We start from the raw sequence: 12,792 nt of genomic DNA, 5'->3' as shown, positions 1-12,792 counted from the left end.
CAAAGCCTTACAAAGCATGCAAAACAACAAATCACCTGGACCTGATGGACTACCGGCAGAATTCTATAAACACTTTTGGGACATTTTATCACCAACTTTCAACAAATTACTCAAAGAAATCCAAACTACATCTACCATTCCCACACATATGAACACAGCGCTCATCACTGTTTTCCTGAAACCCAACAAGGACCCAACACACCCCTCCAGCTACCGCCCACTATCATTAATCAACACAGATTTGAAAATAATCACTAAAACTCTAGCAACCAGAATCGAAACAGTCATGCATTCACTAATTCACCCAGACCAGACCGGTTTCATTAAGAACAGAAACGCAACAGACAACATCCGCAGACTCTTTAATCTCATCAGCATTGCACAAGGACAGAAAAAAAAAACCATAATTGCATCACTGGACGCAGAAAAAGCATTTGACAAGGTCAACTGGACATTCCTATTCACCAGTCTCCGTAAATTTGGCTTTGGAGAGTCGTTCATCCAATGGATAACAACACTGTACACTTCCCCAAGGGCCACAATCATCACCAATGGGATCACCTCACCAAGCTTCACTTTGCACCAAGGAACCAGACAAGGATGCCCACTCTCTCCATCCCTCTTTGCCATATTCATCGAACCACTTGCAGCAGCAATACGCCAAAACAGTAAAATCAAAGGAATCCAAGTCAACAACCTTCATCACAAAATAAGTCTATATGCAGATGATTTGCTATTATACTTACAAACTCCATCCCAATCACTCAACGAAACCTTCAATGTCATCAACAAATTTTCAAAAGTCTCTCACTACACAATTAACTGGAACAAATCAACTATACTTCCGCTATCAGGAGACAGTGTGGACTCTGCAGCCCATGAACCTTCCCCTCCACTCAACACGGGCAACATCAAGTACTTAGGCATCACAATTTCCCCCAGGCTGTCAGAGCTATACACCCTCAACTATGCTCCACTTCTCAATAAAATAGAAAATGATTACAAACGCTGGAACAAGCTCCCACTCACACTCATAGGCCGTATTGCAACAGTCAAAATGAAGACACTACCACAGATTAATTACTTATTTTCAATGATTCCGAGCACCCCGACAGACTATTGGTTCAAAAAACTAGACTCCCTCACCACTCACTTCTACTGGAAAGATAAAAAACCAAGGATAGCACTTGCAACACTCCAAAACACAAAACACCTAGGCGGACTTGAAGCACCAAATTTCACACACTACTACCTGGCAAACCAATTAAAATACTTATATAAATGGACTCAACAACAAACACATTCCGACCCATGGCTCAAACTTGAGCAAGACCTGTGCTCACCCAACTCAATCTCAGACCTCCCATTTCTACCACAGTCAATCAAAAAACTGGACTTCTATCATAACATCACAATATCAACAACTCTGGCAGCCTGGTGGAAAACCAACAAAATCACCAAATCACCCCTAGCACCATGCAGGCACACCCCCCTCTGGCATAACCCGGACTTCCGTCTTCACAATGAACCAATCCACTTCCCCAAATGGCAACAAAAGGGCATCACTCACCTCCACCATGTATTTGAAAATCACAAATTTATGCCATTCACATCAATGATCCAGAAATTCGGGATCGGGAGAGACCAATTTCTCCATTACCAACAGCTCAAATCTTTAATCAAAAGCAAAATAACTTTAACTAACTCCTTACAGTCTTCTCAAATTACTGAACAGCTATTGGAAATAGGCAACAACCCCAAAAAACTTATATCTAAACTCTACAGACTCATCGCTTCATCTAACCCCACAATAACCCTTCCCAAGGAAAAATGGGAAGGTGACCTTATGATATCTCCCGACCCGGATTTCTGGACACAGATTTGCAGAAACACCTTCACTATGACCACCAACACCAATTTACAACTCATACAATATAAAACCATCCACAGAATCCACATCACTCAGAGTAAAATATTTAAAATGGGACTATCTGACACAGACACCTGCTCACAGTGCACCACTGGGAGCACAGACACCTATTTTCATGCCACCTGGCTCTGCCAGCCTGTTCACTCTCTCTGGACCACATTAACCAACACACTGTCTTCAGTACTGGACTGCAGAGTCCCACTGTCTCCTGCACTCTGTCTTCTAGGAGATACCTCAGACACCCCCATCCCTTCCAAATACAAAACCTCAGTCCTTGTCTCTCTAGCTATCGCTAAGAAAATAGTCTTTCAAAATTGGAAATCAAAATCATCCTGTAATTTCACCCATTGGACCAACCTCATCACAGAATTCATTTTAATAGAAGAAACCATAGCACATAAAATGAACAATATATCTGCCTTTAAAGAAACCTGGAATCCCCTCATAACCTTTCTACAAATTCAGCAATTATTGTAAGCCACATACATTCCCATCACCCCCCGCAACCATCTCTACTTTCCCCCTCAACAACACCTATCAGTTAAACACTCACAGACATATCAACACCACACCCATAACTCTGACCTGTCCGTCTCTCTCTCGGTCTGTCTGTCTTTGTCTGTCTTGTCTTGTCTGTATGTCTGTCCGTCTGTCTGTCTGTTTATCTGTCTCTGTTTGTGTACCTGTCTCTGTCTGTCCTGTCTGTCTTGTCTTGTCTGTATGCATGTCTGTCTGTTTATCTGTCTCTGATTGTGTACCTGTCTCTGTCTGTCCTGGCGGTCCTGTCTGGTCTGTCTGATTGTTTGTCTGTTTACCAGTCTCTGTTTGTGTGCCAGTCTCTGTCTGTCTGCATGTCTGTCTCCATCTGTCTGTCTGTCTACCGGTCTCTGTCTATCTGTCTGTCTGTCTGTGTACCTCCCTGTCTCTAAGCTACACCTTGTCACTCTTTAATGTCTGACAATATATATATATATATATATATATATATATATATATATATATATAGAAATATATATATAGAGAAATATATATCTTTTTTTTTTTTTTTTTTTACGTTGTTTTGCTTAGTTTAGTTTAGTTTTGTTTTGTATCTTGTGTACTGGGATAAGGGCACTCGGAGCTCCTTCAACCATTCTCTTTTTTTGTTAAACCTTGATGTGAATAAAAATAAAGTTGACCTCCGAAGACGGGGGGGTGGTGGTGGGAAAAAAAAAAAAAAAAAAAAAAAACCACCCAGTCACCCCACTCTATTCAGACCGACTGAGGATCAAAGAGCTGAAATTCAATCATCTCCAGGACCTGAAGGGAGTCATCCCAAAGGACTACCACAGCTTTTATGACAATTTGCTTCATTAGTATAGTAATTAACACACAGAGCCTCACATACATGCACACAGACACACAGACACACAGACCCACCCTACTCACAAACATCTAATTTCTAATATCTACTACTGTTACCATTACTATGATTATTATTGCTTAGATACATTTTAAAACTGTAATGTACATGTAAAATAATATAATGCTTGAATTGAAATGAATTGAATGTGTTGGATACCACCATTAAATTGTTGTTTTTATTATTGTTTTATTGATTCGAAGTTCAGCTGTTCAGGCCTACTTCTAGTCATGCCTCTATTGGTACTGCATGTAAAATACCCAGTAGCAAGGTTTTTATTTATGGGAGAAACAAGGGCTGTCTTCTGGTGTCAAGAAAGCCTGTTTTCTTTTAGATAAGAACGAGTGAAAAGAGTGACATATCAGTAGGCTTGTTTTGGTTAAAAATCAATAGCTGCGATGCTCGGGTGAAGATGAAAGTCGTGAGCCAAGGTAAGTGATCATTTCCGCCTATTAGACGACCTAGTCAGCTCGTCTTTTTTAATATTATGTCACTTAAATTTTAAAATAAAGTGTAGAAAGCAATCACAATCGTTAGTTTTGGTTAACTAGTAAAGGCTTTTCTCTTTCTGACCCAAAGAACACAGAAGGTGCTGGTCAACAAGAGGTTCTCTGACATCAGCTACACGTCCACTGGCTCTCCCCAGGGTTGTGTCCTCTCACCGCTGCTTTTCATCCTGTACACAGATGATTGTCGAAGTCACCATGCTGATCGTCATCTAGTGAAGTTTGCCGACGACACTGTTCTCCTGTCCCTGTTATCTGGTTCTGTCCAAGATCACGGCCCTGTCCTCAGCGAGTTTGTGGAATGGTGTGATAGCTCCTTTTTGGAGTTAAACGTCACAAAGACCAAGGAGATGTTCATTAACTTCAAGAGGCATGGAGGATGCAGGACCGCCACTACAATACATGGGGAACCAGTGGAAGTTGTACATGAGTACAAATACCTGGGCACTGTCATTGATGACAAACTGCGGTTTGACTCCAACACAGAGGTGATCCTTAAAAAATGTCAACAGCGCAAGTATTTTTTGAGAAAGCTATACTCCTTTGGAGTAAACAGGAAGATCCTCACAGTTTTTTACACCTCCTTCATTGAAAGTGTACTGACTTTTTCATCTATATGCTGGTTTCACTCCCTCTCCATCAAAAATAAGAATCACCTCCAGAGCATTGTGCACACATGTTCTAAGATCATTGGCCACCCTCTTCAGTCACTGACATCGCTGCATGATAAGGCTACACTAAGAAAAGCCAACTCTATCCTGGAAGACTCTACTCATGTTCTACATGGAGTTTTTGAATGGCTGCCCTCTGGCAGGCGTCTGCGCTGTCCTCTTGCTAGGACTAACAGGAGGAAGGCGACCTTTACCTTTGAGGCTATTCGCCTTTTGAACTCAAATATGCCCCCAGCCCCCTCCTCCCTCTCCTGGGACTAACCCCCCCCCCCCCTGTCTTATGTTGTGTTATGTCTTATATGTCACTATGCCTGCACAGAGAAATTGCCCCTCGGGGATAAATAAAGTGTTTTGAATTGAATTGAATTGAATTGAATTGATAAGCTCAACGCGACCGCAGACTTAGTTTGCAGATTAATTTCAGTCTCGTTGTTTAATTGTTTTATGTTCGTAAAGCATCACTCAGCTCTAAAACGTTTCAAATAGATTTAGGAAAGATGTATGTTACTACAATCTTTAGCTTTACTGAGCTCTTATAGCCTTGTCTTTTGTCAAAAGACTCAACGCGACCGCAGATTTCGATAAACACAGTGTCCGTCGATTTTATGTCCGTCCGTACCATTCTTTTCAATGACAGCGTAAACTCCTATCTCCCTGCTGCCAAGTCATAAAGCTCGTATCTCCGATTAAACATGATTTTGGGGAAATATTGTGTTAATGTTGGTACACAACAATAAAGGATAACAATATAAGTTATAATTCCAACTTTAAGCTTAAAATGTTTAATAACTTGTATAATAAGTGTTTTTTTCGTTTTCCTGAAAACTAATGGATTTGGACTTACGAGGTTTCCGCCCGACGGCGACGATATGCCTATAGTAAAAGGTTCGTAGCCTTTGCTTGATTGAGGTGACAAAGTCTTTGTCATAAGGCACATCCAACTCTAGGTGCTGTGCTGGAGTCCAGACCACTAAACGTGCTGTGTGCAGTTTGAGACAGTGCATCCCCAACTGTACCTGCCTGTAATAGCCTTTGGGGCCTTTTGGGTTTAAAATGTACTGCCCCCCTTCCACTCTGATATCTTGAGTTTTTTGTTTTGCTGTTAACGCATCATTCAGAGAAATGCAACCACTGAGGGCATTTGATCTCTAGCAGCATGTCATCAATTAGACCAGGGGTCGGCAATTAAGTTTGGCCTCGGGCCAGATATTTTCCGAGCCATATAGCGGGCCACAAGTTCACAACCAAAACAATGGCTAATTAAATTAATTAATATCGGAGGAGGTAAAAATGATAGGCGCTCTTGAAATGACATTCAAGCAGGCTGATGTAGGTTAAATTTGTCGACTGGTCATTGGGGGCGCTATTATATGCCTGTGTCTTTAAAAAATAATAATAAAAAACACCAGAAAAGCATTTCCACGCGTTGCTGTTAGCTGTCAAAAAATGGCACTATGAAAAAATCTGAAGAGAAAAGTTAACAGCGAAAACAGGATCTTTAATGATGAATGGACAGAGAACTATGCCTTCATCCTCCCTAATTGTATTAATGCAAAGCCCACATGCCTGATCTGTAACAACTAACGAGGGTTTCTCTGCATGCAAAGAGTACAAGACGGCACCACGAAAGTAAGCATGCTAATTTAAAGGTTGCGTTCCTAAATAACACGCACGCTATTAATGTTTGAAACTCGTGTTTTACTTTTTACAGTTCTGTGCGTAAATTGCCTGTTTGATGTCAGGCCTGTTTAAAAGAAGTCGTGTTTTAATTATCACAGGGTTCATACACATTTCCACCAGAGAATTTCCATGACTTTTCCATGACTTTTCCATGATTTTTTCACAAATTTCCATGACCTTCTATTTCTCAAAACCTCACATCAACTAGTGCTACATTAATAATAGATATGACGCGTCAGATAACTCAATGGTTACCTAGAAGGAATGCTCTCAAAACATAAAAATTTGCCAATCGGTTGTGACGCAAGTGTGAGACATGACCTGCCCAAATGAGATACGTTTCTGAGTTGAATTGGATGAAGCAAATTTCCATGACTTTTCCAAAACTTTTGGGGTGTTTTTTGTTTTCCAAAACCTTTCCAGGCCTGGAAATTGGCATTTTCAAATTCCATAACTTTTCCAGGTTTTTTAAAAACGTATGAACCCTGTTATCACCATAAGCCTATGTCCGTTGTTTGAATGACAACATGTGTTTTAGGGACTAGCTTGGAATTTGAGAACCAGCGCTGTCCACTGACTTCATTTGATTTTGCATGTTGTGCGTTCACGCTGCACCTCGCTGCGTGCTTCACTCGTATTCAGATGAAACAAATATCTAAGCATTTAGATTGATTGAAATTCTTCTGTTCTGGAAAGTTACGTTTCAAAATAAAGAGCATGTTTGAGACTGGCAGTCCGATTTTTAAAAAGTTTTTTTTTTTTTTTCCATTCTCTGGTTCAGAAGATCTCACGGGCCAGATGTTTTTTGCTTGCGGGCCGCATCTGGCCCGCGGGCCGCCTATTGCCGACCACTGAATTAGACCATCAGGGCTTGCTGCCAGCCATGGGTCTTCTGTGCAAACCACCAAGCCTTTTTCGAAGACTGTGCAGCCCCTCTCCCTAATGTGCTCCTTGGCCAGTTCCTCACTTTCCTTTCCATACCTTGTGGCCACACTTCCCTGGAACTTTGGATATAAGTGCTCAGCAAGAAACTTGGCTGGGTCGTTTTTTTCCCGCTGAGGCACCTTACCAGCTGTGCTTGCTGTTATACGCAGCTTGCGTGCATCGTGCCAGAGTGGTTCCATGCTCTGCCTCCTAGTTTGTCTCTCTAGAACCATGATTTTAGTTGGGTGTAGTTCAATGAGGGCATGATAAAATGTTGCGCACTTCGAACAGGTCAGTGTACTGCCATGCTCACTGTGGGGCTGAGCTAAGTTTCTGAACACAACAGCTTCAGCTGTCTGCACATCTCGATCTCCCTGGCTGCCTGACTCTGAGGCTGTATCAGTCTCACTGCTGTCACACATTGTGGAAAAAAGTGCACAATCTGGTACAATTTCCTAAAAGGCAAGATGAAACATTTTATTCATCTGCCCTGCCATAGTACTGCATATTTTACATTGTACTATTTAGTAGGCCTAGAGTTATTATAGGTAAGTTGAACACAATTTACCTTGAGAGCCTTAAAAAGCTGTCTTGGTGATCCATTTGGATTTGATAAAGGAAGACAGAGGGGAGCTTGTAGATGCATATTCTTAGGTTTCGAGAAACTGCACTGTGAAACTGGTTGTGGATCAGCCTGAAAATATATTTGGAATATATTGGATATCTCTCAAATTAACTAGCAAGAAAAAAAGATAAATGTCATTGTTGAAATACCCACTTTTTTAGTCACCCGTGACCAAATACTTTTCTGAGATGTAACAGATGGGCCACTCTGAAGTCCATCCTGAACACACTGTTCCACAGTTACCAAAATTGTGGCCACATGGCTACATACTTCTCCATTACTGCAAAAGTCAAGTTCAAATGTATTGTTATGTATCTCACTGGATTTATCAGTAATGCAATTGCTTATGCTCAATACAAATAAACTAGGAAGAACAGTAGGGCCTGCAGTCATAGACCTAATTATTGTATTATTGCATTATTGTATTATTATTGCATTATTGTATTATTGTATTATTGCATTGCATTGTATTATTGCATTATTATTGTATTATTGCATTTTCATGCACTGTAATAATACATGCAGTGACAGCTGGTTGAGCCAATGCGATATTTCAACTCACACATGCGATCTAACCTAACACATCCGCAAAAGGGCTCAGTGTTGCCAGATTGTTTTTACATCGTTCGGTGTGGGAAAAAATAAGCTGTAGCCGGGCAAATAACATTTTGAGTTCTCTATGAGAAACGTCATTGGGCGTTTTTTTTTGCTGAAGACGGCGGGGTGATTGGGCGGAAATCAGTCAACCCAATCTGGCAACACTGCAGACCCTGACAATGTCAAAAGTTCAAATAGTTTCAGTTGCGCTGCCTGCTGGCCACGCCACTTTCTTGACTGGAAATTATCCAACTTTAGCCAAACTTATCATAACTGTCGCTGCCAGCTACGTTTTGGAGTCACACCAACTGGACTTGTTCAATTCACTGCGTGGACTAACTGCGTGAAACGAGATAATACATCGGGATTGTAACGTTTTCTGAGTGGATTGGAGCCCTCAAGGTGGGAGGTAGGCTAATGTGTTTTCAATTTGCTAGCGGCTAGCTAGCCAGTTATTTACTTTGTGAATGGTAAAAATGAATCCGTGGAGCTATTATTTGTCGGGCTGGGTATGAATATTTAATCTTCTTTACTGTTCTTTGCATATTGCATACCGTTTTACAGCAGGAACATCATTTGTCTCTTGATTTGTACTGCTATGTGTGGGGTACCGCTGCAACCCGGTTAGCTTGTTGGGGGGTGTGTGTGTGTGAGGGGGTGTGGTAATCTAGGAGTAGCTTTCGGATAGACTTACAGGCAGGCAGTAGTATCTGCTATTGTAAAGCAAGCAAAGGCACCAGCTGCCACTGACATGCTACATCAAAGTGTTAACTCAGAGTTATACCCTGCCATACACGTACAGTGGCCACTTAGCACTTCTCCTGACTCCCTAGCAATAATCCAGGCTTGGTACTCTTTCGTCAGTGTCTGGCTGGACTCAATTACTCCGTACACCACACACATTTCTCCATTTGTGTAATTTAACACACTTCTGACTTTGCCGGAGTGGAAATAGTTGTATGCGTCCAAGCTTCGGTAGGCTTTGAACGACTCTCGTGTGTATACACATTCACTCTCCACCAGGTATTGGTATATATTTACCTGGCTTACATCTGGTAGTTTTGTAAGATCATTTGAGAAATACTGGCGTCTCAGGACACAATCAAATGGGTCGGGTAGTTGTATGTTGTTATTCGTCAGTTTTGCTGCATATCTGCGCTTTTCGTCTGTTGGTAAACCTAGAAAGTATTGGCTGGACATGTCTCTGTCGTTGTTGTTGTCTCTCCGTTGTACTGTAGTCTATGTTGACCGGAAGTTCAGTTTGGGCCATAGAACGTTGGTCGATTGTTTATGTTGTTACCGTTAAAACCGTCTATTCTTTATAGATCAGTGATTGACGCTAATGTTCCATATTTTCTCAACAATAGTTCCCAGAAGTTAGGATCGAACACTCGTTAACAGACAGTAAAAGACGGTTATTTTAAGATTCTAACGAACAGTCAAAATCGCTTCCGGGAACTATTTGAATAGGATTTGAACTACTTGAAGTTACACGAACCACGTCACAAACCGAATTTTCTGGGTGGGTGACGTCAAGCGACTTTAACGGACCCGCAAAGCATTCCGGGAAGGCAGCGCTGCATTTGAAAACCTGTCGCGCGACAGAAAAGCTGGCCGATCCCCAGCTCTATGCAAATGAGTCCGTTGAACGCGAGCCGTCTGTCCAATGAAAGCACGAGGTAGTAGGTTCATTGTTGTAGTACAACAGTGCCCGTGAAACTTGGTTCCGTATACAAGTCAAATTCATGTTTAAACGAACTCTTCCACGACCAGCTAGTTGTCCATAAAATAAACGAAACTTGGATTTGGAGAAATACATTGACTGTTGGTGTTTCTGGTGAGGATTTGAGATTGCATTGAGTAGTTTAAATAAAACAAGATTTCAAAATGGCTTGCATAGTTTGTGTAGGCTATTAATATTTTCGTATGCTGTTAAATGCATGCCTAAAATGGTGTCTATTTGTGAGAAACACTTTAGACAATTTAAAACGAACTGCTTATGAACTGCTAACTGACAATTCAAACGAAACGCCCACTCACGACAAACGAGAGGGAAGACGTGCGACACCTTCCGACACATATGTCGTGCAAATGTGTCCACACCGACTGGCTGCCACCTATGGCTGCCACTCGCGGCTGTCATTAGAATCTAGAACGATAAGAGCTGTCACTGGCGGGATTTCCTCACTTTGACTGTCACTTATCGGGGGTATCCTCACTTTGACATCTTCTGACACTTTGGTAGGCAATCCAGGTTAGTAATTAATTGCGATCGCGGTAAACTTGGTATTTATATCGCTTAAATGTATGTTGCCTATCTACGTTGTGACTGTTATTTCTTATTTATGGAAAATACATTTTAGTTAAACTGCAACATGATGATGAACGATCACACATATGCAGTTCTTCTGAGGTAACGTTAACGTAGTATAACTTGTCCAATTGTTACTTTACCAAAAATTGAATTGATAAGTTTAACATTTATTCTTCTATTCTTCTATCACCTTTTGTATCACCTCCTTTTTTTCAGTCTACAAACAGACTCAGACACCGATACCAGCAGGTAAGGTTTTGTGTAGGGCAGAGTATGGGGCACAAGTTGGCCCTACCATGCTGGAGGCTCTGCAGCGACAGGTTGAGAGCTACAATGACAAGTGCGAGGAGTCCTGTGCCATAATGGAGACTTCCTCCAAAGGCACTCCACTTGTTGTCATATGCTCTCCCCTAATGAAAAGGGTGCACCACTTGAAACACAGTGGGGAGCTGTGCTTCATGGACTCCTCGGGGAACATGGACCGAGAGAGCTGCAGGGTATTCCTCCTGTTAACCCACAGCTGTGCTGGTGGTCTGCCACTTGGCATTCTCCTCTGCCAGTCAGAGGATGAGGAGACCGTTTTTGAGGGCCTGGAGCTTTTAAAAAGAATTGCAAGTGAAGGAGCATTTGCTGGCAGAGGACAGGCAGGACCCCAGGTCTTTGTCACTGATGACTGCCGAGCAGAGAGGGGAGCTCTGAGGCGGGTCTACCCTGGTGCCACACTTCTCCTTTGCTCCTTCCATTTCCTCCAAGCTGTCTGGAGGTGGCTGTGGAGTAAGGAGAGTGGGATCGAGAAAGGGGACAGACAGACTCTGTTTTCGATGGTGAAAAACATGCTCTACTCGAGAAATGTGGAGGAGGTTGACACCATCTACACTCATGCGAGGGAACACCCGGGGCCCGTTGCACAAAAGCAGAATTAAGACATCCGGGATAAGTTACTGAGCCGCGATCACTGAATCCTAAACAAGAGCATACCGGCTGAATTGGTTGCACAAAGACCAATCCAGGATGAGCAGACACGGATTCATCAAGCCAGGTGTAAGTTATCCGGTGTATGTGCGCGTTCTCGTTTCTCCCCCAATAACTCGCGGTTGGAATAAAAAAGACGCGAAAAATAGCGTCTTGCACACAAAGTAAACAACCGCTTTTGATATAGACTAACAACGAGGTAAAGTTTTACTTTTTTGGATGGGGGATCATGATTATTTCTGTTACATAGCGGGAGTAGGTGTGGCAGATCAACTGAATGCAAATTTACGTATGCACCCACGTGTGTGAGAGCTTCCTTGTCTCGGCACGCAACGTCATTAGGAAGCGCTTTGCCACCGCAAAGATGCACAAAGTATCTTGATTTGTCTTAAAAGCCGAATTAGTTCAAAACACCTTCGAAAAATGTCCCCTCCACTTCCAATCAACTACTACAGCAGCCTATCATCAAACATCTGTCAAAAAAGAAGCAAACAACGAGTAGGCCTAGGCTATGTTAGCCTATTAATTATAAGGCCACCATAATTTAAATGACATCCATATGGTATTAGGCAGACATTCTGCTGTGTTTTGCGAGTAAATGCATGTTGCAAATAATATATAAATGGAATCTACAGCTCTTTAAAAAAAATCACGTGGAGGTCTCATTTGAATGACAGCTAGCTGAACCAATCAGATAATGTAATTACCATTAGAATCAACTTATCTTGGCTGTGAGCCTGGTCAGGAGCAGGCTAGCTCCACAGAATAAATCGCCATGGTAACTTATACCATAACATATCCTGCTGCCCCCTATCCCGCTTTTGTGCAACTGGATCACGGATAAATTGAGCCAGGATAACCAAGATATCCCGGGTTAATCCCTTATCCTAGTTTTGTGCAATAGGCCCCCGGTTGCAGTTAGGTTAGTGCTGAGACTCAGAGATCAGAGAGTTGATGTGATTAGATACTTTGAGTGTTGATATTTTCTTTGATATGCTTGTAATTCTTCTAATTGTTGTACTGTAAATGTAGTGATTTGTTCTGTGCTGTTTTTCTTTTTAACAATCAAAGGTATGAAAAATATCTGAGCTACATAGGCAAGCTCTACAACCGGAGGGAGTGTTGGGCCCTCAGCTACCGTGGCCATTTATTTACAAGAGGCCACAACACC

This window comes from Sardina pilchardus, chromosome 3 (genome assembly GCF_963854185.1).
Source record: "Sardina pilchardus chromosome 3, fSarPil1.1, whole genome shotgun sequence".
In the NCBI taxonomy this organism is placed as follows: Eukaryota; Metazoa; Chordata; class Actinopteri; order Clupeiformes; family Clupeidae; genus Sardina; species Sardina pilchardus.
The sequence above is the reverse complement of the archived record's forward strand: the minus strand, read 5'-3'. Positions refer to the sequence as shown.